Source organism: Thermobia domestica, chromosome 10 (assembly GCF_964235325.1).
Source record: "Thermobia domestica chromosome 10, izTheDome1.hap1.1, whole genome shotgun sequence".
Taxonomy (NCBI): domain Eukaryota; kingdom Metazoa; phylum Arthropoda; class Insecta; order Zygentoma; family Lepismatidae; genus Thermobia; species Thermobia domestica.
The window spans coordinates 175,169,133-175,193,752 of record NC_137463.1 but is presented as its reverse complement, the minus strand read 5'-3'; positions in this window follow the sequence as shown (position 1 = coordinate 175,193,752).

Genomic DNA, 24,620 nt, shown 5'->3' with positions numbered 1-24,620 from the left:
CTTTCGAATTCCCATATGAGAGGCAGATGTTCTGTATTTGTGACTGACACAAAGAAGCATAGATTGGCGCGATTTGTTCTTGGAGGTCAATGGCCAGAACACTACCCTCATAAAAGGGTGGTGAAGGAAGATGTGAATAAGAAAAAGCACGTACAGGAATTCAGGAAATGGTTGTATGTATTTGTTTACCCTGTCTGTTTTGGTAAAACCATTAGCTATATCGGCTCCTTTTATCAGTGGGAAGCTTTAGTAATTCCGGAAAATTCTCAAGGTTAAAGCTCAATTGTCATTTATTGGCACCTGACTGCATGTCAAAAGGTAGCGGAGGTTTTGAGATATGAATTCCCTCAAGATTTTCTTAAAACATCTTTTGCTCCGAGGGAAACACTTAACTCATTAACAAGAGGTAGTTAACTACAATATTAGAATGTGCATATCTGCCAAACAGAATAAAGCAAATATGTCTAGAATGAACCACCATTCAGTAACAACTGAAAGGAAGTCATATAAATTGCATATGAATTTCTCAATTTATAACTTAGCTTTTCTTGTTTTCAATCTGAATAACTCAGTGTGCTATAATACCAATTTCAATAAACTGCGTACATACACTTCTATTTCATGGTTGTTTGTGTTATTGTGTTTTCAATCCGAATAATCCAATGTACCAGACTACTTTTCAGGAAGAGAAAGGTATGCATATATATTAAACATACTATCAAGAGGGCCGATCCTGAGGGGACCGAGGGGGCCCGGGCCCCCCAAAGCTCATGTGGCCCGTATTTTATTTATGAGTACACAATATTTGATATAATTTGAGTGCAATTTGTCTTAAAATCTTCATATATATACCTTCTGCATCTGAATGCGCCCCCCCTAAACTTAACAGAGAAATCGGCGCTCTTGCATACTATAGTAATATTTTCTAGTACTGTATATTTTTATGATTACTCTATATACTTTTATAAGTAGCTGACGTTCCACTGCTTATTAAAATTTTATAATCAAGTAATACTAGAAATACTATTCTAAAAATACACAAATCACACTTATTTCTGTAAGTTGGCCACCTGTCTAAGTTGGCCACTTTTGGATGGAACCGATGGTGGCCAACATAGACAGGTTTCACTGTATCTTGCTTAAGAGCGATTAAAACCCCGGTATCCCTCTTGCATATGCCATTAACAGTAAGATCAAAATATGACGCATTTGATATATTTATGTAGACAGCAATGTTGCGATGACACTACATGAAATTTTCTCACATGTGCGTAAGTTTTTCAAGAAAACGAAAACGATAAAGTGAACCTGTTCAAATTTGTGTGAGAGTTTACTTTTATTTTTATTTTATTTATTTATTTATTTATTTATTTATTTATTTATTTATTTTTTTTTTAAATGTTAGAATTACTTTGCTGCGTAATATTCTTGAAACATTCTTTCTCACAACACATTCTTCAGAAGTATCGTACAAATGTTTTCGGTCTTGAGGCCTGAAACCTGGAGACTTTTTTTTCTGTTGTATATATATTTTTTAAACCAATGTTATTTCGACTGATACCCAAGCAAACTTAATGGCAACTAGAAAATTTAGAAACTGGAAAGCGATCGGTTTTCAGGGTTAAAATGACAGTGAATTCTTGATACGTACGTGGGTGCCAAAGATATTTTAAATTCGAAGTAGACAGCACGCCGAAAAAAACAAAAAAATGAAAGTTCAAGTAGATTTCAGGGGACGTGTTTGTACCCGTGATAGTACCGATTCCGCGTTGCTCTGAGGGAGTTTCTACTGTGTTAAAATTATGAATATCAATGTTTAATTATCACTAAGTAATGGGCATTTGAATAAGTTTGGAACATATATCACTGTATGTATTCAAAACTTTTAATGTCTACTCTGACATATTATAATCAATTCTCTATAAAATAAATAATAAAATGTCATGTTTAGTTAACAAACTATAGATATAGACAATTTTCATGACACTGTTGCTGATTATGGTCGAAAAATCCGGAAGATTTGAATCTGTTATGAATACATTAATTTATATATAAATACCATACTATTTTCAAAATACACATACATTTGACATGTTTATGTTAGTGTTATAATTAAACATCTCTCACATTAATTGCATGTATTACTTCAGACTAAAACACAAATAAAACTTGGGGATAAATTCTCCTGAACAACTAACAGTTTTATACTCCTTGCCAGCTCTAATGTAATTATTTTCGTGGTTGTTTTTCTTTGTCGCCTGTGGGTGCTCTCAGTCAACGTTAAACTCTGCGATACTGTGGTTATATGCCTGTCCATTGCTGTTTCTCAGCGTCTCCCTATCCTTAACTATTTCCCGTACCTTCATTAGTGAACTGGACCACCACTGTCTTGAGGGGTTTCACCCAAGCAGACGTAGAGAGTTACTGACAAAGTTGAAACTCTTTTGAAGTCTTCCAGTGTGGGTACATTCACAAGAGAAAGATGAAAAGAAAAAAAAAGTTCGAAACTGAGCTTCTGACCATCTCTTTCATGGTTGGATTAACATCTATGAACTTAATTCTCTAGACCTCGCGTCTATACTCCAAAACTTCGTTACGGACATAGAAACTAATGTCGAAGAATTAACTAAAATAAAATTTGTTACAATGTAAGAAATCTAGAAAGTTTTAATGATAACATGTAAAACACATGTATTTCAATGTGTTTACACTTTACACACAAATCACATTGTTTTCAGTGACAAAAAGTTATTATTATTATTATTATTATTTCTATTTTTTAATATTTAAGTGACTAGGAGTTTGCTTAGCTGAGGACTAAAATTTATCTTTCAAGATTCAGAGGAGGTAGAGTGAGGGCAAGAGTCGGTTAATAATTAAACTGTTGTAAAATTGAATGATATTGTTTTCAACATACATTTGTACGAGAGTTTGGAAATTGGGGGCTCGAAAAATGTCATTTTAATTTAATCTCAATCCTCCCTGAGAAGAGCTTTTCTTTTCTTTTCTTTCTTTCTTTTTTCTTTCTTTTTTTTCATGCCATGATCTTGACTGCTAGTGTATATGAGGCGTTCCGAGTAGTAAAGGCGTAGTCAATAAAAGCTTGTTTCCTGAAAATACAACAAAGATAAGTGCAATCAGAAGGGCTTGATTCACAACGAAATTAATTTTCAATATTTCGAGTTCCTGAATACAATTAACTGACTTCAAGAAGGAACAAAGATTCGCAATCTTTCTTTAGAAAGAAAGAAAAAAAAAAGAAAGGAAAGGAAAATAAAAACCCTGATTTTCAAGGTGCCGGTATGCCTTACCGTTGCGTACCACCAGAAAAGCTCTCTTTTATATATATAATAGATTTTCTCAAGCCATTTTTGGATGAAGTCTGTCCAACTCTTTCATAACAATATATGTTAAGCATTTCCTTCTTTTTTAAGTTGTGTTCATGCTCGCCGACTACGTGGGTGCTCCGGGGCTCCTGCACCCACACAAATAATCTTGTGGGTGCGACGCACCCACAACAGTTTTAGTTTGAATCCGGGTTTGAACTCGTTTCTCTTGCGTTTAAGTCAGCCGTGTTACCGAATGAGCTAGGGCAACCTCAATTTATCCATATAGTACCGGTATATTTTACTTTATCACAGCACAGTCCTTTATGACTGTGTTCATAAAAGATTTTAACTGAAAATAAAAAATTAAATATCAAGACTTTCCTGAAAACATATAGGCTAACACGTCCCGCCATTGATATGCACCCACATAAATTTTTGGAAAGTCGGCGCCGTTGGTTGTGTCCCTTTTAAACCAAAGCGTTCACAGAAGTGATTTCCTTGATTCCCTCGTCTGATCCTTGGTAGAGGCATTGTCTTCTGATAAAAATCCGAGTAGTGTTCACATCCAACTTTAAGCTGTAGACTCCATCTAAAAAGAGACGTTATTCTTTAGTCAATCAATTTTCCTAGTTCGGTCTTTGTATGTGTACTTTGTATTCTGTATTATGGGTTTGCTGCTTAAATCCTAGTCTGTCATTTTCTATTTTTATGTTATTTATCTTAAAATAGAACAATTTCTCGGCAGATATTTTCTAATAAAATGTGTGTATTTCTCCGTTTAAACTTTTATGTATTTCTTTTTACTGTAAATAAACGCATTATTACAATTCTGTAGTAAATTCTGATTGGTTTCTCTTTTTCCTTTCAGGTAATAATGTTTCTCTGTATCAACACTACAGTATATTCTCTATCAAGTAATTGTAAGTAAATAGGTGATCGACATATTTTTCATTTAAATTAATATTGTTAGTGTATGAACTATATGATAAACATACACTAAAATCTTGCTTTAAGTGTCTTACAAAAAGTGTTTTTATATGTTTCATACTTACGTTTAAAAACTCAAAATCGCTCAGTTTTCCCTAGGAATTTATATCTAACCACACTTACAGGAGTAAATGGCATCAACATGTAGCTGGTGTTACCATTACCAAAAGTTAGCATCTTGTTATATTCACCATAAGGAGAGCTGATCTCTTTTCCCTAGAATAGTGTTCTTGACTTTCGAAGAAAAAAAATGATTTTGTTTGTGTGCAGACTATATGTATATTATTTCCATTTGGCTCCTTGTTATACCTAGGTAGATGTAAAAAAATTCACCAAAATAAGTTTCTGGTATAAAATCTATTAAAATATTAATCTTCTGCTAGTAGTTTTTTTTCGTACTTAATACGGGTAGCTACTTTTAATGAGCTTTCCTCCAGCTCCGTCTTTCATCGATTTCACATTCAGATTTCTCTCTTTCATGTGTCCGTATTTTCACCTCTTCTTAAGGCTTTCTTTTCTTCGTTTTCCTTCAGTTTCCGTCATCATTACATCCCCTCCCTCCACACGTAGTTCTTACTATTCTAATAAGAATAACAGCCTAACCATTTTAGTCGTCTCTCTCGTATATCTTTTTCTTTAGGTTTCCTATTTTTACAGTACCCTTTATTCATTCATTCCTGATTTTGTCCTTCCTAGTTACTGCATACATTCATCCGAGCATTTGTATTTTCCTCTTCTCTGATTTTATTCGAGTTCATGTTCAAGAGTACTGTTTTCGTACATCGTTCATTATTACTGTTCTGAGACTTTCCTTCAGTTAAATTTATACCTTCTTATCGCAAAAAAAAAAAAAAAAAAAAAAAAAAAACCTTGTTATTTATACATCCAAATTTTTCATATCCATTTGTTCATAGAGCTCATGTGGTTCGGATCCCAGCTCAAGACATTTCTTTACCCAAAAGATCTCGTAGATTTCTTGCTGTAGCTCTTCTTTTACCTTTGAAAGGTTTACCAACCGGTGAACAGCACAATTGTCAAGAACACGTTTTTTGCCGCAACCCTTACGATCGAACACTTGTTTCGTTTCTTCATATCGCTTAATGGTTTGGGAACACACTTTTTACTAATGTTCAAAATGTCAGGTATCTCTCTCTCATACACTTTTGCGACCTTTTCTTAAACCAATAATCTACCACTTGGGATTGAAACACTACGGTAACTTTGGTCTTTTCGAAAGAAATACTGCCCTTCTCTCCGATTAAATATAGTTGTCGCATGAAAACACAAATTGACTGCTTATGTGTTGGCCTGTGCAGTTTTGTGCTATGGATAACAGATAGCAATGTCATCAAATTTATGAAATTTTAAGACAGATGACAGTTTTATTGGGTACTCGTGAAGAACCGTGAAAATCAGATTTTTGCGACAGATTTTGAAGCTTAAAAAATCGATTAATGTTGGAATTACTTGCACACGGATAGATTCTTAGCAGAAAAATGAATATTTTTCTATTTTGACACATCTTCTTATTTAACTATTGCGTATTTTTGTTTGATACTAATCTTTGACTTCGGCTCATGGGGCACGTTCATTTTCGGCAAATTATTCAAGAGTAAAATGTCCCATCTAAAGTCGGAGAAACCATCAAAACCAATTCAAAACAGCGTTTCGTTATGTAAAACGACTTTCAGAATATATAATTATTTTTTTAATAAAACGACAAATGTGACTGTAACAGTCGAAAAACATTTTTTAAAGGGTGATCTTATATTTTTGAGCGATACAGTACTTCGCCATCCAATATTTGAAACACGAAATTTCTTTTGTATTAGATAAGATTTATCTAATATTTATACTATTTTCTCTCTCAAAACTAGTATTTGAAATGGATAATGGTACTAACCTACTAGCAGATCTTTCCTATATTAAATTCTGTAACCATGTGAAAACGCAAGACAAACTTTTTCCCTCTCTTTTATTTATTTTATTTAATCAGAGGAAAGTGGTACACAGCATATACGGGAAAATCCAGGGCAGCTTTCCAAGAGACTTATACAACAAAAAATAAGATAAAAACAGCAAAGAGCATCTTGGGACTACGTACGTACATAGCAGGGCCCCATATTGAAAAGCGTTTGTGTGTTATGCCTGCTTGGCATAGAATTTCCCTTTCTGCTGGATATGTGTGTGTGCGAGGACTGGCCTGCATACCTCTGTCAGAGTGGATCTCAAAGACGAAATGAATAGAGGAATTGTTGTAGACATTGATGTCAGCTGCTCTTTCAGTTTCTCGCGTTCACAACACACGCTTCTTTTCATGTTATGTTGGCTTTAACACGCACTAACAAGGCTTCCTCTGTGGATCTCCTTTCGTTGCTTCTGTACGCCCATGTACTTATGTGTGCGTGTACATACCCATTCCAATACCACCACTTACTGAAAGCATTGGGATAGGGAAGATGGTTTCCGGGATCGGAAATTATCCCAAACATAATGTTAGTATTAGAAATGAAAATATTTATATGGAGATCAAATTTTAGGTATTCTCCCTCAGGGACCGTCATTTCAGGTTTCGTTTTGGGGGCGGAGGAAAGATTCTTCTTCAATATGAATAGAGTTTCACATTTTGCGTTTATGTATTACTATACAATTGATTAAAAAAAAAATACATCTCAAGCTCAGGAGAGGCAGTTTCAGTCCTACTGTCCCTCAGATGACGTCCCTATCAATAAGTGACAAAAAGAAGCCTTTGGGAACAGGAAAATCACATTTTGTTGGTGTTAAAAATAAAAGTGTGGTTGTTTGTGTGTGTGTGTTGGGTATAGTGTCCCTTTTCAGCATTGAGACTGTATGAGACGTTAAGGTGAAGCCCGAAGCTCCGTAATGTGATCAAATTTTAGTGCTCTTCCACCGGGAATCGAACCTGAGACTACGTGCATTGCAGGTGTGCGTACTAGCCACTAGACTAGCGAAAACGGCTTTAAAAAGTCGTGCTAAACACTCTGTTGTACAGTGCAAAACCGTGGGTATTACCCAAGTACAGTGAAAAACTACTGCGAAGTGCTGCTGTAAAGAAGAATGAGGAAAAGTGTTCTAGGACTAGTTAAATGGAGAAGGAAACCAACGAAAAACTGTTGGTTTAAGTTGAGCGTAGAAGAACAGTACTAATGATAGAGAAGAAAAACGGATTGAGAAGAAATTATCTTGTTAGGAACACTGTGATAGAAGGGAAAATAAGGTGAAGAAATGCAACTTGATGGATTGTATTGAAGAAAATAATTCTTCGTCAAAATGGGAAGATTAGCTGAGGACCGTTGCGCTTGAAAGATTCTCAATTTGTGGTGCAACATTCCACTTTTGAGAGATAATTTGTGCGTGCTGTATTTACTGGTTAGCCATTTTATTACTGTTTAATATGAAGGCTAAGTGGATTATACCTATCTATGCTGGGGGCATAATGCAAGAAATAAAGCCCTCAAAGCAATTATCTGGTAATCAGATATTGTTGGGAATCAGGGACGTACGGAAGGGGGGGGGACACGGGGGTCCGGACCCCCCCGAAATTTCGACTTTTTAAAAATTTAGCCTAATTTTAGGGGCAATTTTAGCAATTTTAATATAAAATAGCTTCATATTTAGTTTGAACCCCCCCCGAAATAAATTCCTGGGTACGCTACTGTTGGGAATAGTCATTATAAGTAATCTTATTCATTGCTGAAAATGTGCAATGATTCACTAACGGCGTGTTTGCCCATGTTTCTTTGTAATTTTGCTAGGAAATCTTAGTAATCTCAAATTAACACTACAGTCATTTTTTCTTTTACATATGTAGAGTTTTGAGATTTGAGGTGTATTATGTGAAGATTCAAAATTTAGATAACTACCAGAACAAAATAATAACTGCAGGCGACTTTTTTAAATTTTTACATGTTAAAATGTACCCCTACCTGCTGGTCTAATTACTGGCGCGTGCACCTTTTGTGCCCGTGCTCTCGGGATCGATTCCAGGTGGAAGAGCACAAAATAATTTCACAAGCATTCACTTTCATTAGTAGTCCGTCTCCTTTAGCCTAAAGGACACAATCGTAGGACGTTAAACTAAAAGATGATTTAATTTCATTTTAAAGTATTTAGAAGAATGAATGAATGAAAGATAGTAGAATTTGAGGAAGTATGTTGAGCCGAATTTTGGAGTACATGTTGAACACGCTTTGTAGTCCATTTCTACTGTATTGAGTTCCAGACTTTATAGTCAACGTGTATGATTTTGGTGTATTATAAATTCAGCGTGTTTCACGAAGCAAAATTACTTTCGAAAAGTAGGATACGTATAAAATACAATGGGTAGTTCAATCAGGAAGATAACGGTTATATTTCTTGTCTATATTGTTCCCGTCTTTTTTTTCTGTTTTTTAATGACCTTGGTGAAGCAGAGTGAGAATGAAAAAAGCAATCGTGTTGGCACAGTTGCAGATTAGACAGTAACCACTGAAATAAAGAACAAAATAAATATATCGGTGGAGTTAAAAAAATACAGACACACACACACACACACACACACACACACACATATATATATATATATATATATATATATATATATATATATATATATATATATATATATATATATATATATATATATATATATATATATATAATGAAAAGGGGGAGATTGAATCATCAGGATGCTGGTAGGGGATCACGGGATGCTGAGAGATTGAATGGTAGAGATTTGGTGTTATACAATCAGTTGCAGGGGACCCAGAAACTACACCACAATCGACTTCTATTCAAATTCTAACAGAGGAGGCAATGAAAAATAAAAAGGGAGAGTGAAAATATAGATGAAAACGGAATAAGATATAAAGAATCTGATAAAGAGGGGGAAGGATAGAGTATACAGTGTTGACAGATACAAAAAAGAAAATACACTTTCTACAGTGCTGCATATCTACATACACATACACAGAAGAAAAGCAAATGTAGATTTTGTTTAGACGATAGATATGACAGTAGTTTAACAAATGTGTCATTAATAGAAAGTGAAACGTATAGAAATATAGGTTTGATTGCAAGACTCGCAAAGGATTTCAAAAGAATCATAGATATGTTTCAATCATTTACTTTGCATGTGTCCCATCGAAACTTTAATACGTATATGTCCTAAAAATAGTGTGCGAATTGTATCAAATACACTTGTGAAATTGAAGATATACAGTCAAATTTGCGAACTGAAATTAAGTAAAATTATAACTTAACGTCCTACATATACACCTTTTAGACTAAAGGAGTCAGATGGTTATTGACAGTGGAATGTTACGAACGAATTGTTGAAAACGAAAATGTGAAAAGAAACGGAAGGTTCTCGAGAAAACTCACGGCACGATGTTGTACACTACAAACATGACTTAGAACCGAACCAGCGATCTCTTGCACCAAAGATGAGTCTTTTACCACTGAACTATGGTTTTTTCCTGGAAATGACTAAGATTTCTGACTTTTAAACAGGGTCAAAACTCTCCACACGAATTTGAATCAATCTGCCATTATCAATTTCATTCTATCATTTTTAAGATACAGGTTTATTCAAAACCTTGTTTTTCTTTGTCTTACCTCTGTGCATGAGGTCCTTGGTTCGATTCCAGATTGTACCAAGTTAACTTTATGGTGGACAAACATCGTGTTCGTGGGTTTTCTCGGGGTTCTCCCGTTTCCTCCCACTTTCTTCATTCCACCATTAATTGCTCACCATCACCGTCTTTTTTAGCCTTACCGGCATAACCGTGGGACGTAAAACTTAAAAAAAATCATTTCATTTCATTTTCTTTATTTCTTCCTACCTTTCTTTGTATATGTTATACTAAATGATAAAATTGACTATGCGGATTTAGTAAGAAAATTCCATTTTGAAGTTCCACATTCATGAAACGTCTGGTCGAAATAAGTGCTGTGCTATTTTGTAATGCAGCTATAACAAATATTCTTAAAAAGTAATTTCTAGTACGGATGTACGTATATCCGATAGGTTTTTGATAACTGGCTCACTTGTAAATACTTTTTGTAATTCCTTTAAAAAGATAACGGAATGGATTATGTCTAAGTTTGATATATCTCTTATGTAGAGTGTATATATATAATATTGTATCTACAGTATAACTTCAATTATTCGAACTCTAGTCACCCGGATCGGCAAATAGCTAGATCGATATTAAGAAACTTTAAAAAAAAAAAAAAAAAAAAGAGAGAGAGAGAGAGAGAGAGAGAGTAAGAGAGATCTTACCGAAATTCTGAACTGTATGTATCACAACTATGGGATCTTAAACTAAAGGTTTTATTTAATTTTTCTTGTGTTAAACGAAGGCTGCAGCAATCTGGTATAATTTCATTACATGTTCCAAACAAATTGCCGAAAGAAAATTGATAAGGAATGGATGGAATTTTACCGGTAACATTTCAGTGATACCATGATACCATGATATTCCTCCATCACTGACAGGTAAGTTGATGCAGTTTGAGAAACTAAAATACAGTACGATCCTCAGCGAATCTCTTCATCTGAAAGTGGCAGTTATTCCTCCATTAGTTGTCGCCATAATTGCGCTAGTAATACATCTTTATACACATGCTCTACTTGAAATTTTGTGGGAATTAAGTAAGTCCAGAAAGATACGACCTGATGCAGATCAATATATATCTAAAACTAAATAAAGAAATACTACATGTACAAACACCATGTGCGTGAGTTTTCTCGGGGTTCTCTCATTTCTTCCCATGTCTTGCATTCCATCATTTAATTCATTATCATCATCATGATGGGGCGGAAGTTCATTTTTTTTCTGGTATTGCGGACACGATGCCCATCAAATATTACACATAATATTACACTTTATTTTGAAACCAAACAATTTTAAAGTGCTTATTTCTGCATATTTTGCCAATTATCAGCTTGTAAGTCATTTTCTTCTAAATTTCGGTGATTTTTTGTTGTCATTTTTCCTAAGTTTCGGTAATTTTTCATTATTGTTAATTTTTTAGTCAATCTTTTAATTTTGGTAATATATTCGAGACTGCACATTTTCTCATAAGATGAAAATCTACACAAGCACAAGAAAGAAGATCTAAACTACAGATATTAGTCTTTGCTTTTATGTTGTCAATACAATGGTTATGTATTGCAACCACATGTGTGGTAAGGGGAGAACCTGGAACTTTCATTTTCATGAAGTATTTACAAAATTATTTGTGTGTGTGTGTGTGTGTTTAATATTTTTAAAATTATTTCTGACGTTTAGATTTGTTTCTTTTTCGACGGTCTGTATCTTGGTGGAAAGAAGCAGCATGTCTAGGAAATCCCTCTCCACCGAATGTATTCCTGATTTCCACTTTCCAAGTTTTCATATACAATTTGTTAATTCTAAATAATAATTACACGATTTACTTGGAAGCATTATTCCTTAATGTTTATAGTAACGTGCAGGACGTAGAAATACATCATGCTACATATAGTAGGCCGAAGTGCGGGAAATAAGTGCACTTTACGCTGAATAATGAGTTTTGTTTTAATCATTAAATTCTTTAAATTTATATTTTATTTCGTTATTTTGATTTAAAATCAAACTTGCACATTTCAAGTGAAGAAACTACCATATTTTTTCTGATATCGCGAACACGATGTCCATCATTTGGTATGTTTGTTGTATTCCTTTAAAGTTACATTTAAAAATTTAACAATAATTTTCACAATTGATAGGCCATTTTTCCATGAGTTTAAAGAGCATTTTGTAGGTCATTTATCCACAGGGGCAATGTATATATTTTTTTTAGTTCATATCCCTTATCCTCGTAAAAATCTAAAACCATTCGAAGTTAAAAAAAAATAAACCTAAATCACAGTGCTAAGTCCAAGTGATCGGGAGTTTTGTCCAATATGATATTTAGGTAAGCTAGCATAGTTAAAAAAAAAAAAAAAAAAAACTTTGCAGCTTAAAAATAGTTTCACAGTTCATATCTATTTCATCAGATTGTGTACTCTTCAGGCCTTTCACGGCTCTCAGGGAACCCTAGTTTATTGGTTATGTTAAAAAAGAAAAGCAAAAGAAAAAACTTAGAATACAAAAACGTGGTTTATCTTATAAATGAAATTTCTAGTGTTACGTTCTACGTTTATGTCCTTTAGGCTAAATGAGATGGACAATTTATGAATGTAAGAATTGGTGGAATGTGAACGTGGGAGAAAACGGGAGAACGAGAAAGCTTATGGACACGATGTTATCTATAACAAACTGACATGGTTTGGGATAGAACCAGATATCCATCGCACCAGACGTGACCCTAGGTAAAATGGGTTTATGTATGTTGATATTGAACTAATTTCATAAATATAATGAATATTGAACTAATTTCTTTTAATTCTAGCTTACATGTGAGAATGTTTAACTTACTTGATGGTCATACTAAAGGCAGCAAATATCATCAGGAGCATTCTGCCAACACTGGCTGGTCAGTTCCCACAGACTTGAAAAGCTAACCTCTTCCTCTTGACACTCAGCTAATCGCTTACTTTTGACGTAGGACTTAACCCATTCGTACTACTCATGAATTGTTCCCTTCCCTTCCACAATACCTTCTGAAAGCTTGGTGGTTCATGTATGCTTGAAATGCCAAATTCCCTCCTTTTTCACTTTTGTAAATAAAATTAATAGCCTAGCTATGAAGTAGATCACTCTCGACTCAGTCCATCCATTTACAGCACGCCCCATCAATTTTTATTTTCAATGAAGTCTCTAGTGAAAGCAAAGATATCCTAGAAATGAAAATACTTTTTATAAGGAAGAGAAACTAATGCCAAGTGAAGAAATAACTGTGTTCGAATTCGTCAAAATAGTTTATAATAGAACAAATGACAAGTTCCACTTGATTAAAATAGCAAGATACGCGATTATCTCTAGCCAACTTTCTTCACATAATGCTCTTTTAGAAAAGTAAAATGAAAATTCGCCAGCATTGACTGATATGCGGGCCCAAATTTCTCTGCTTTCGGGCTGGGACCCAAGTTGCCAACTCTGCACTCGACAAGGTTCATGCTCTACATATGCATTTTAACCATTTAGTATCCCACGTAAAATGCTCTTTTAATAGTTATGTCTTAGAGGCTTAAAGCAACAGATAGATATTTACAATTGAATGATGATGAAAGAATAGGTAAAATTAATAGAGGGGATGGAAATGAGGGAACCCCAATGATACAAGTAAACGACGAAACAGTGTTGTGTTAGTAATTCGATTCATAGCAATTGACTTCGAATCGAACCAAGGATGTACTCTGTACAAGAAATGAACGGACACTTCTTAACGTGAACTTTTATTAATAAGTTGCGTTTGAGTTTTTGTTTTATGTGTGTAATACCGAGGTTATAAAGGAAAGTATCTACTATTAATGTGGACTCTGAACCACGACCGAGGCTAAAATCCTGTGCAGTTGGTGGGTGCGTAGACGATCATGCAAGATCAACCCCACCACATCTCGTCTCCAGGAGAACTTAATTACAGTACCATGCCAGCGGCCCTCTTTATTACTATTATTATTATTATTATTATTATTATTATTATTATTATTATTATTATTATTATTATTATTATTACTACCACCACTACTACTACTACTACTACTACTACTACTACTACTACTACTACTACTACTAATAATAATAATAATAATAATAATAATAATAATAATAATAATAATAATAATAATAATGGAGATAAGAGACTTAGGGATCTGTCTCCATGATTAGATTTAAAACGGAAACACTTCTCATAATTATGTTCTACAGTTTTACCTTTATCTAAAGGGCCGAAGCAATGGCTTATTGATAGAACGTTCACCTCTGGTGCGTAGGGTCCCTGGTTCGATCTCAACTCACAGCAAATGGCCTTTGTGGTAGACAAACACCTTGTCCGTGGGTTTTCTCGGCGTTTCTTCGAACTTTCTTTATTCCACTATTTCACTCATTCTCATAATTACCGTCTCCTTTAGCCTACTAGGTATAATTGTAGGAGTAAAACTGGAATACTTCATTTCATTCTTACTTTTATCTATCCTAGGTACTATTTTATATTTATATAATATTTTGCATTCGAAAGTCGATTGTCCAGAAATTGTATCCAGCTTAAGTAGAGGAACTGTACCAAAAGTGGGCCCCCATTTTGTTTTTTCCATATATCTAAGAAAATATCGGTCAGAAAAAAATGCTATTCAGGCTGAAAATAATATGATATGTAATTGCTTTGCTTGTTTCTTCCCATAACAATCAAGGAAAAAATAGGTTGAGAAAAAATGGATTTTCATATGGACTGCATTTTCGGCATTCGAAAAAACTGCTCCAAAACCGGGCCCCTTTAAATTTAGATAAATTACACAAAGCGAAAACCTGTATTACTTAAATGAGTTACGTATTTAAGCTAAAAACAACATCCTAAACACTGGGGATTGAATTAAAATGAAATATGAATGTTTAAAAGACTTTATTAGAAGAAATTGAAACAAATTCCGAAAAGTAAAGAACACACTAAAATTGAACTTAAAACTTAAATATTCCACATTCTAGTGGCCGAAATGCAATCTGAAAGTCTTTTCCTTAACTCCAGCACAACCTTTCAAATAGATTAAACTTATAAACTGAAAATGTCTAAACTTAAATATTCCACATTTTACTGGCGGAAATAGCAAATCAAAAAGTCTTTTTTTTTTCCTTTTTAAGCTCCAGAACAATCTTTCAAATAGACTAAACTTGAAGACAGAAACTTTCAAAACTGAAAAAATTAATATTCTACTGGTAGAAATCAGAAATCTAAACATCTCTCTTTCTCCAACCTATTTATTTGGCATTAAAAAAAATAATCAAACTTCAGAACCAAAACTTCCAAATTAAACGTGATAAGTGAAATGTTTCACAAAGTTAAGATTTCTACTGGCAAAAGTCACAAATATAAATGACTTTGTCAGTCTCCTCACAATCTACATGGGCCCACTAAGAGCACATGACACAATGGACCCAGAGTTCAACTCTCGTATCACTCGAAAAATTTTCATTGCAGAACATGCAGGTGGCATCGTCATCCGTGGACGATGTTTTCCCCGGTGGAACGTTTAAAGTTGAGAATATTGTTGATGCTTCCTTATATCAGAGATTGAGCCACAATCAAAATCGTCTTCCTTGGTTCTTTCTTTCACCTTCGGTGGTGTCTTTTACTTTCCTGGATCATAGGATCTTGATAATGACTTGACACTATCATGCCCTCGACCACGATATTGTGTTATTAGTTTCGGCTTTGTTTTGGGTATTTTGGTCCTCTTGAAAATTGTAAATAAATTGCACGAATCATGAGAATTTGGTATGAAACATATCTTTTACTTTTGCACAACATAGTAGGGGCTCGCTTTAGGATTGACAAGGGGGCCCACTTTACGACCATACATGTTTCTACTTTCGCTGCAAATAATTTGTCACTCCTACGTCTAAATTACTAGCTAATTACATAGAACATACCTCTTACTATTAAGATTAAATAAATAAATAGTTGGCTCACTTATCTCTTTATTACCTATGGAAAACAATGCTTGCTCGTCGGAGCTTCAAAACTTTCCACTGCATGAAAACTCGTCAGATGTTGATTGCAGAACAAAGGATTAACTGATCAACACAGGAACTAGCGCTGCATGTAACAGTAACGGTAAACTAAAATTCAGCTTATTTCTAGGATTCTACGCCAATACCCGGAGCAACAATTGAAGGGGCCCGCTTTATGGACCCGGGCCCGGGTTTGGTACAGTTCCTCTATATCAATTCCGTCAGCTAAAACACGGAACATGAATAATAATTTCTTTAGTATCAATAAATCACGCACTGACATAATAACTAAGTCACCGATAGTAAGAATCAGTGCTGCCTACAATAACACAGTCAAATTATGTCCAAAAATGGATGTATGTACAAACAACATCCGAACATTTAAAAGAGATGTTATAGATATAATGAAGCAATACGCCAAATAAGTAAACAACTAATATTGGTAATCAACACATTATTGGGAATATTATACTTTTACTGTAGTAAGAATTATGTATAGTCGAACACTGTAATTGGGATCTATCCTGTTGTGCTCTAGATTTGTTGTGCAATAGATTTTGTGTGTGTTTTCTATGAAAGGGATAACGATACAATGGATGATATAGTAACATGCCTGCTTCAAAACACAATTACTCCAGGTCAGCTTCAGACCTTGTCTTACAGTTTTTAACATCTTAGTGTTAGATATCTAATTTGTGTTCAAAAGTTTACTGTGTATGATGATGTCGACAACAATGGTGAAACATAACATAAGCTCTGCTGGCAACCTTTGTACATCAGAAAACAATTTCTTCTATTGTAATGACATTGTAGGAAAATTTGAGTTCTCCAATTGAACCAGCCAACCATGGCCAAGTAATATAAAAGACGTGAGGGTGCTGCTCCAAGGGGTGTCTTGCCTTTTCCCCCTTCTCCCTGTTCCACACACACACACACACGAACACCCATATGGGATGAATGTGGTGAGATTCTTTATGGCACCGTCACTTGGACCGTTCTTCAGACAATACATTTTGATTTAGACACAAACTACCTCTTTCGGCAGTTTCCAATGTAGCCAATTCTATCTTCATATTTCTCCAATTTTCTCAGTGATAATACCATTTGCATAGGCTGTTTTTACTTTTACTTTAGAAATTGTTTGATTATTGGTAGTAACTAAGAGAAATAATAAATGCATATTATTGAAGCTCGTAAATTGAATAACGACCTTGTCTGATGTTGATAGAGACTCTTATTTCGGCGTATGAATTTTGACAGCAAGTTTAGTATTAGTTTAGTATCTTTATTTATGATGCATCAGTTAATATTGTAACAATCATAATGATATTCTCGGTTAAAATTTGACTGAGAATGTAACATTTCTGGATGTAAATATCGAAAATCAACCTAGATAAAGTAACGAAAATCGATGCAATATTACAAACGAAATATCAAAATCCTATATCTGACCTGTATTAATCTTCTTAGGTTTTTATCATAGATAGTCTTTTAATGCTGTGGAGTACCCACGCTACATTTATTTATTTAACTCATTGATTTATATGAAAAATTATTTTTCTGTTTTCTTTTCTGTTAAAATGGAATTTTAATTATGTAATTTTATCGATTTCTTCTTCGTATTTAGATGCCCTTCTCTTTTTCAAACTGTATTTTTTTTATTATTACTTAACTAAATTTGATTATTAAATATTAAACTTACGTATATATAATAAAAAATTAATTTTGATGAAACAATGCACTTTAAATAGATTTGAAGAAGAAGAAAATAGAATGAAACCATTAAAATTCTATTTCATCACAAGAAAAAGCAGGAAAATAATTATCTAGTATATAAATGAATGGCTTCTTCTTTCTCACCTCAACCATAGGTTGGTAGGCAACATGGAAATTTTAAAACTTTTTTTTCTCTCCCTTGGGAGAGCTGTTTCATACTTAGAAAAGATCTCTTCTTCGTAAGTGCACCTAAATATTCTATCCTTGGTCTTCCTCTTCCTGGTTTTGCTTCTGCCTTTCTCTCTATCAACACGGTGATCCAATCGGAATGCCGAATAAGATGACCAGGTTTTGCTTCTGCCTTTCTCTCTATCAACACGGTGATCCAATCGGAATGCCGAATAAGATGACCAAGCATGCTGTTTCTTCTTTTTCCTATTATCTTCATGATCTGTCGTCCTTCATTAGCTTCTTTTAATACGTCTTCGTTCCTTTTCCATTTGGTCCATGATACGCGCAGCATTCTGCGCCAATATCACATTTCAAATGCTTCTAGCTTGGATATTTTCGCTTCTCTCAATGTCCACGTCTCTGATTCGTATAGCGCCACGCATCATACCAGAGTCTTAATAAATCGTTTTCTAATGTCCAACGACACACAAACAAATATGGCGCAGGTATTCACATCGATAAGTGTTTAAAATCATGCTCCCTTCAAAATAGATTTTAGATTTTGCTTTCCAGCTGTTTTGATTATGTTAGTTACTTTTAGGATCACTGCAGAAGTTGTGTTTCCGTTATTCAACCATACAAGACCATTTGACTAATTGTAGACTCTAAACTAACTAACTGTAACGTTTGGAAGCTCAAATAATCAGGGTTATTTGGTTTTGAATGACATGCGTTCTGTATTCAAAGACTTACAAATTATAAGCTTATAGACATCTTTACAAAGTGGTGGCATTAAAATTCAGTGCATCCATTCAGTAGGATATTATTATTATTATTATTATTATTATTATTATTATTATTATTATTATTATTATTATTATTATTATTATTATTATTATTATTATTATTATTATCCTCAATGAATAATTAGTAGGCTATATATAGACATTTGACGTAACGATTTCCGAAATTCTGATTCCCAATGATAGCAAAGTCTTTTCAGCCTTGTTTCAACGTTATGAGGTAATATGGAATTCAGAATGACTTAACACTTCAAGTGCCAATCTCCAAAGTGAGATGTTTTATTCTTGAGCCAGCATCGTGCACTGGCGTCCTGAAAAATACCAACGTGTGCATAACATATATGCACCCAGTAATTTACCAAGTATACATAAAATACTCATGGCTTAAAGTATTAAAAGAAATAATAGAACCCGAGGTGAAAAAGTATAGAGTGTCAATTTTTTACAATGGGAGCAGGCATTCTAATCAATCACAGATCACTTGAACGAGCTATCTGGCGGGCACTCAATAAACAGTTTACTAATGTTCTGAAGGAAAGATCCAAAAGAATTGAAGGCTTTTCCCTTCCTTAAGAATAAATTAATTCTGTATCAATTTTCAGTTAACTATTTTCTGGCATATAGGTTTGGGACGTTCTAAGAGAAGACCAGAGACAAGGAACTCAGATATACGTTAAGACACCATGCTGATAGTGATATAACTTACGTTACTAAGTGTCCATTGTTGGGAATAAAATTTGGTCACTGTAACTATAAAAGAGTTGCTTGAATAATGCTCAAGAGAATCATTTGGTTCCAAAATCATTCTTAGGTATAGTATTTCTTCGTTAAAAAATATTAAAACGTAATATGAATAATAAATCCTAATCTCCAAATGTACTGTACACATTAGACCCTAACGTTTACCAGTGAATATTTAGTAACAAATGAATTCTGTTGGCAACATTGCAATAGTTTCCGTCTATTTCTCACTACTTTTTTTTTTTTTTTTTTTGCCCCAATAATATTCTTTGGTTGTATTCCTATATACGCTCCAACAGTCACTTCTGAATTACTGTTATTTATAACATTCACTTGGATATGTATGGAGTCTTCTGTGTTTGTGCATGAAATCGGAAAGGACAGAACCTCCCCTACTTGTCTTTGGTTTGGTTCCCTCCAAACCGTCTCTCCTCTAGAAAAGAGCTAAATTTACCTCTCCCCTGGCCCACAACCCTCTCCCTTTTTGCTCTACGAACATATCCAAAACTGAAGCATTGGTCTTCATGTGATGTGGCCAAAAAGCCGGCGCCACATATGTCATCGACAATCATCGATTTTGCCGCTCGAGCAGACTTTTTCCTCGTTTTCCATTTCTTCTTTATTTTTATCAAATTTTCTTTTTGTGTTTCAAAAAAAAAAAAAAAAAAAAAAACAGGAGAGCATAGTACAACCAGTAAAGGAACTGTGGGTTTCCATGTTAAAAGGAAAAGAATGAAAGCGAATTTTACGTGGCCATTTATCAAAATGGTTCTCAGTTCTGTCATCTTTAAAGACGTACTTTCAAATACATGCTGGTAGTAGAAAGCCTTCTTGTATCGACTATCTGTCCTTTTCGTCAAGAGTTTGAAGATTTCGTAATCCTAGTTTCTTCAACATAGCTAAAAGTCAAAAGCAAAAGCACTTGAAAATAATTAATTTTCATTTCGAGCTTTCTGAGTTTTAAGAGGGCAAATTTTTAATTCAATTTGGAAACTAACCATCCGTCGTAGCGTTAAATATTGGTTCAACTAAGAAAAAATGTGAGAATATCTCAGTCAGAAGGCTAACAATGGCATTGAAGTCTGTAGAAGTAAATTCCTCACTTACTTAAGTTGGTCAAGAGCGTAACTAGGATAAATGTTATATATTTACATAAAATTGATCTATATATTCCAATCAGGGGCGCGCCCACGCTGGAGGTCCACCAGGTACTTGTTTGACAGAGAATGATCAATGTGACATATAAAGTTGTGATCTTTCTTACACTTCATCTGTACTTTTTCTTTGCTCGTTGGCCGTGGTGGCTCAGTGGTAGAGCGTTCATCTCTGGTGCGTGGGGTCCCTGGTTCGACCCCAGCTCGAGCCAAGTGGACCTTACGGTGGACTGGGAATATAGACGACTTAACAATCACTGTTGTCTTTTCGAGTGAAGAATAACACTAGTTCAGTACTATATAGACGTAGTGTATATGGAACTACTTCGTAGAAATGTTCCTATAGAGCAGTGGTCGTCAAACCGTCGATCGCGAGCTACTAAAGATATACCACATTGACTTGATCCCTAGTCTTCCATTGCAAGCGCTACTATCGGCTGAAGAAATTCCACTCGCTTTCTCTCGCTTAGCAACAGCTAAACCCTTATTGGCTCAACGTGTGGGTGTGTGAGGGTGTGAGCTTTAGTTCGCATTTTTGCCACGGCTCAAGACATTTTGGCAGCACAATAGTACCTCGCGGGAATATTTTCGGTAGATCGTGTTGACGCTTCGGTTGACCAACCTTGATTCCTCCACTGAGCTGACACTAACGACAGGGGGTGCTGACGACAACTGCTTGTTCCTCCCGGTCAACTGCCATAGTCAGCCTCATCTCACAGTTGATTGTATACTCGTGGGGTTGTGCATGTTGTGTTTGTCTTGTGTATATTAGACATTTGCTAACTTGAATAGTTTGATTTATTATTTAATAGAAATGTAAGTTTATTGGCAATAAACAAATGTAAGTTTTTTAAGTATTCTTTTGGATAATAGCTCACAATATTATTTAAAAACGGTACGGTAGTTCAGAAGCTTCGTAAGTTTGGCGACCATAGAGGAAATTACGAGTAATTCTGTAGAACGCAAAAGCAATTAGACTGCTAGAAAACAAGAGGAGAAACAAGTGAAAATAATTTAACGGTGCTGACTACCTGCACAATCTTATTTCTTTAGCCCACTGATTAATATAAGGAATCACCGTTCTATTCTGTTCTTTTTTCTTTTTTTTTCTCCCCCCTTTTTTAATGAACTGAAATGTTAAGAGGCCTTATCACTGCGAAATTAAAATACCGCTAATTTTACAGTAATTCTGTGATATCTTCAAATAGATAAAAGATAATCAAAAAGTGGAACAAGACCTTCCTAGACAATATTATTTTACATGAGATATCGTTATCACCACTCACTTATCTACTTTCGATTTCAAGCCATTTAGAAACCAGGCATTTATTTTCGCGTTTCTAAATGGCTTTAAAAGCTACTAGGTGACTCGTGATAACGGTACCTCATGCAAAATAATATTGTCTAGGGCGCTCTTGATCCACATTTCGATTATCTTTTATCTATTTGAAGATATCACAGAATTACTGTAAAATTAGCGGTATTTTAATTTCGCAGTGATAAGGCCTCTTAATGGTTTGTTTTTCTCTTCAAGTATGTTAAAGATCCCGTGCTCTTTCATGCTTATTTTTCGAGAAATTCGAGAGAAACGTTTTTTTTTTGTCGAGGTGGAAAGGTATATCGCCCGTTGTCAATAACAAGGAATAGTTTCCATTCTGCTCGAACAGGTTATGTATCTATGTACTATGTATATAAAACAATAAAAAATAAATGTTAGCTAGGAGATTGTATCTCTTATTGTTTATCTTCTCCAACAAAATGATGACATTTCAGTAGGAGGTAGAATAATTAGGTGTATAGGGTTTGCAAATGATATGACGCTTGTTGCAGAATCTGAAGATAAAATCAATAAGATGTTAGAAAACTTGAGAAAGGGATGTGAAGAATATGGGATGAAAATAAATATTTGAAAGACAAAAGCCATGACAATTGGAACGAAGGGGTCGGTGTCATATATAGAAATAGTATGGGAGAAGGTAGAACAACTTATTAATTTTTGATACCTGGGTAGTATTATTAGTGATTATGTAAAATCTGAACGTGAAAAAGAAGCAAGGATAGGAATGGTGAAGGAAGCCTTTAAGAGGAACAAAATATTAATTTCTGGAACCTTAAATAAAGAGTTGAGAAAAAGACTGACAAAATGTTTTGTGTGGTGAAGTATTGTACCGTATGGGTAAGAAACATGAACATTACGCAAAAAACTATTAAAAAAAACTACTGGTAGCTTTCGAAATGTGGGTGTGAAGAAGAATGGAGAGGATTAGCTTGGCCGAGCGGAAAACGAATGAGAGGGTGTTAGAAATGGTGGGAGGATAAAGAACAGTTTTATATATTATTAAGAAGAGGAAAAGAAACTGGTTGGGACATTAGGTAAGAAGGATCTGTATTATGAGGGACGTGGTAGAGGGTATGGTGGCAGGAAAGAGAGGGAAGGGGCGAAGGAGACTACAATTAATGGACGATATCAAAACAGAAAAATCGTACGTAAAAAGAAGTCAGTGGAAGATAGCACAGAAGCTGGAGAATAGAAGCTTCTCAGTTGCAGCAAATGACCTGCTAATAATGGCAGAATACATATAATACCTATGATGTTTGGTAAAACAGATATTCCTAATAGTGAGGCATATACTGCTTGTAAGACAACACTTTGGCATCTCATGTCGGTACTTATATTTAGGCGACAGGCCTATCTGAATAACTCATAGTCCAGCTATTCCTTAATTATCTCGTAAATAGGTTTCGAATTGTAGGAGTAAAAAATGATATACTAGGTATAAATGTTACCCGCGAGATAAGATATTTCTCGTCTTGTCTCGATTATTGCGTCGAAAACGAGACAAGAGTCGAGACAAAAATTGCACTTTCAAATTCGAGACAAGACTAAAAAAACATGACAATTCTCATCTTGTTTTTGAGATGGGACGATAAATTTCACTCGTCTCGTGAGCAACACTACTTCACCCAAGTCTTAGATCTCAAGTACTTTTAGTGTTACATAAATGATAGATAAAGGAAAACACTAATTGAAGTGCTTACCCCAATGAAGAGCATTGTATCAACATTTAAAGATTCACAAATCGTTGCACACAATATACTCCAGTAATAAGGGGACACGTTGGTTCTGATACCCTTCCCGCTGGTCTAGTGGATAGCGCGTACGCCTTTGGTGTACGTGATCTCCAGGTTCGATTCCCGGTGGCAGAGCCTTTGGAATTTTAACTGTCCTCGATGTTTGTGTGTTCTGTCCCTGTTCTTAAAAAATGTTAAGGGAAAATGGAGTAAAAATAGTGATAATTAGGGTAATTAACTTATTGAGGAACGTTCGGTAGATCATTTAAGGCTGCAGACTACTAAATATTTTGAAAAACTAATAATTTTTCTTTTGCCCATTTTTCGTAAGTGGAAAGAGGTAATAAAATGTAACTTACCACAGTAATAGATAATATTATTATACACCCGAAAATAGGAATCGGAAGAATTTTCAATGTTGCCATCCATAGAAATTACAGTATGACCAGAATTTGAATTACTCAAAAATCTAGGTTAAGGCAGCGACTAGAAAAATGAACTCAACGGTAATTGATGAGTTATCATGCTGTCTATATTCCTTGTTTACTACTTTTTAAATAATATTTCTATTTATTTTATAAACCTTACATAAATTATTAAAAAATAAATAAGTCATTACAAAATAAATAGAAACATTATTTAAAAAGTAGTAACCAAGGAACATAGACAGCATGATAACTCATCAATTACCGTTGAGTTCATTTTTCTAGTCGCTGCCTTAACCTAGATTTTTGAGTAATTCAAATTCTGGTCACACTGTAATTTCTATGGTTTGCAACACTGAAAATTCTTCCGATTCCTATTTTCGGGTGTAGAATAACATTATCTATTATTGTGGTAAGTTACATTTTATTACGTCTTTCCACTTACGAAAAACAGGCAAAAGAAAAATTATTAGTTTTTCAAAAATATTTAGTAGTCTGCCCCCTTAACTTTTTTTAAAAAATGCACTTACTTCTGGTGCATGGGGTCCCTGGTCCGGCCAAGTAAGTTTGTGGTGAACAGCATCATATC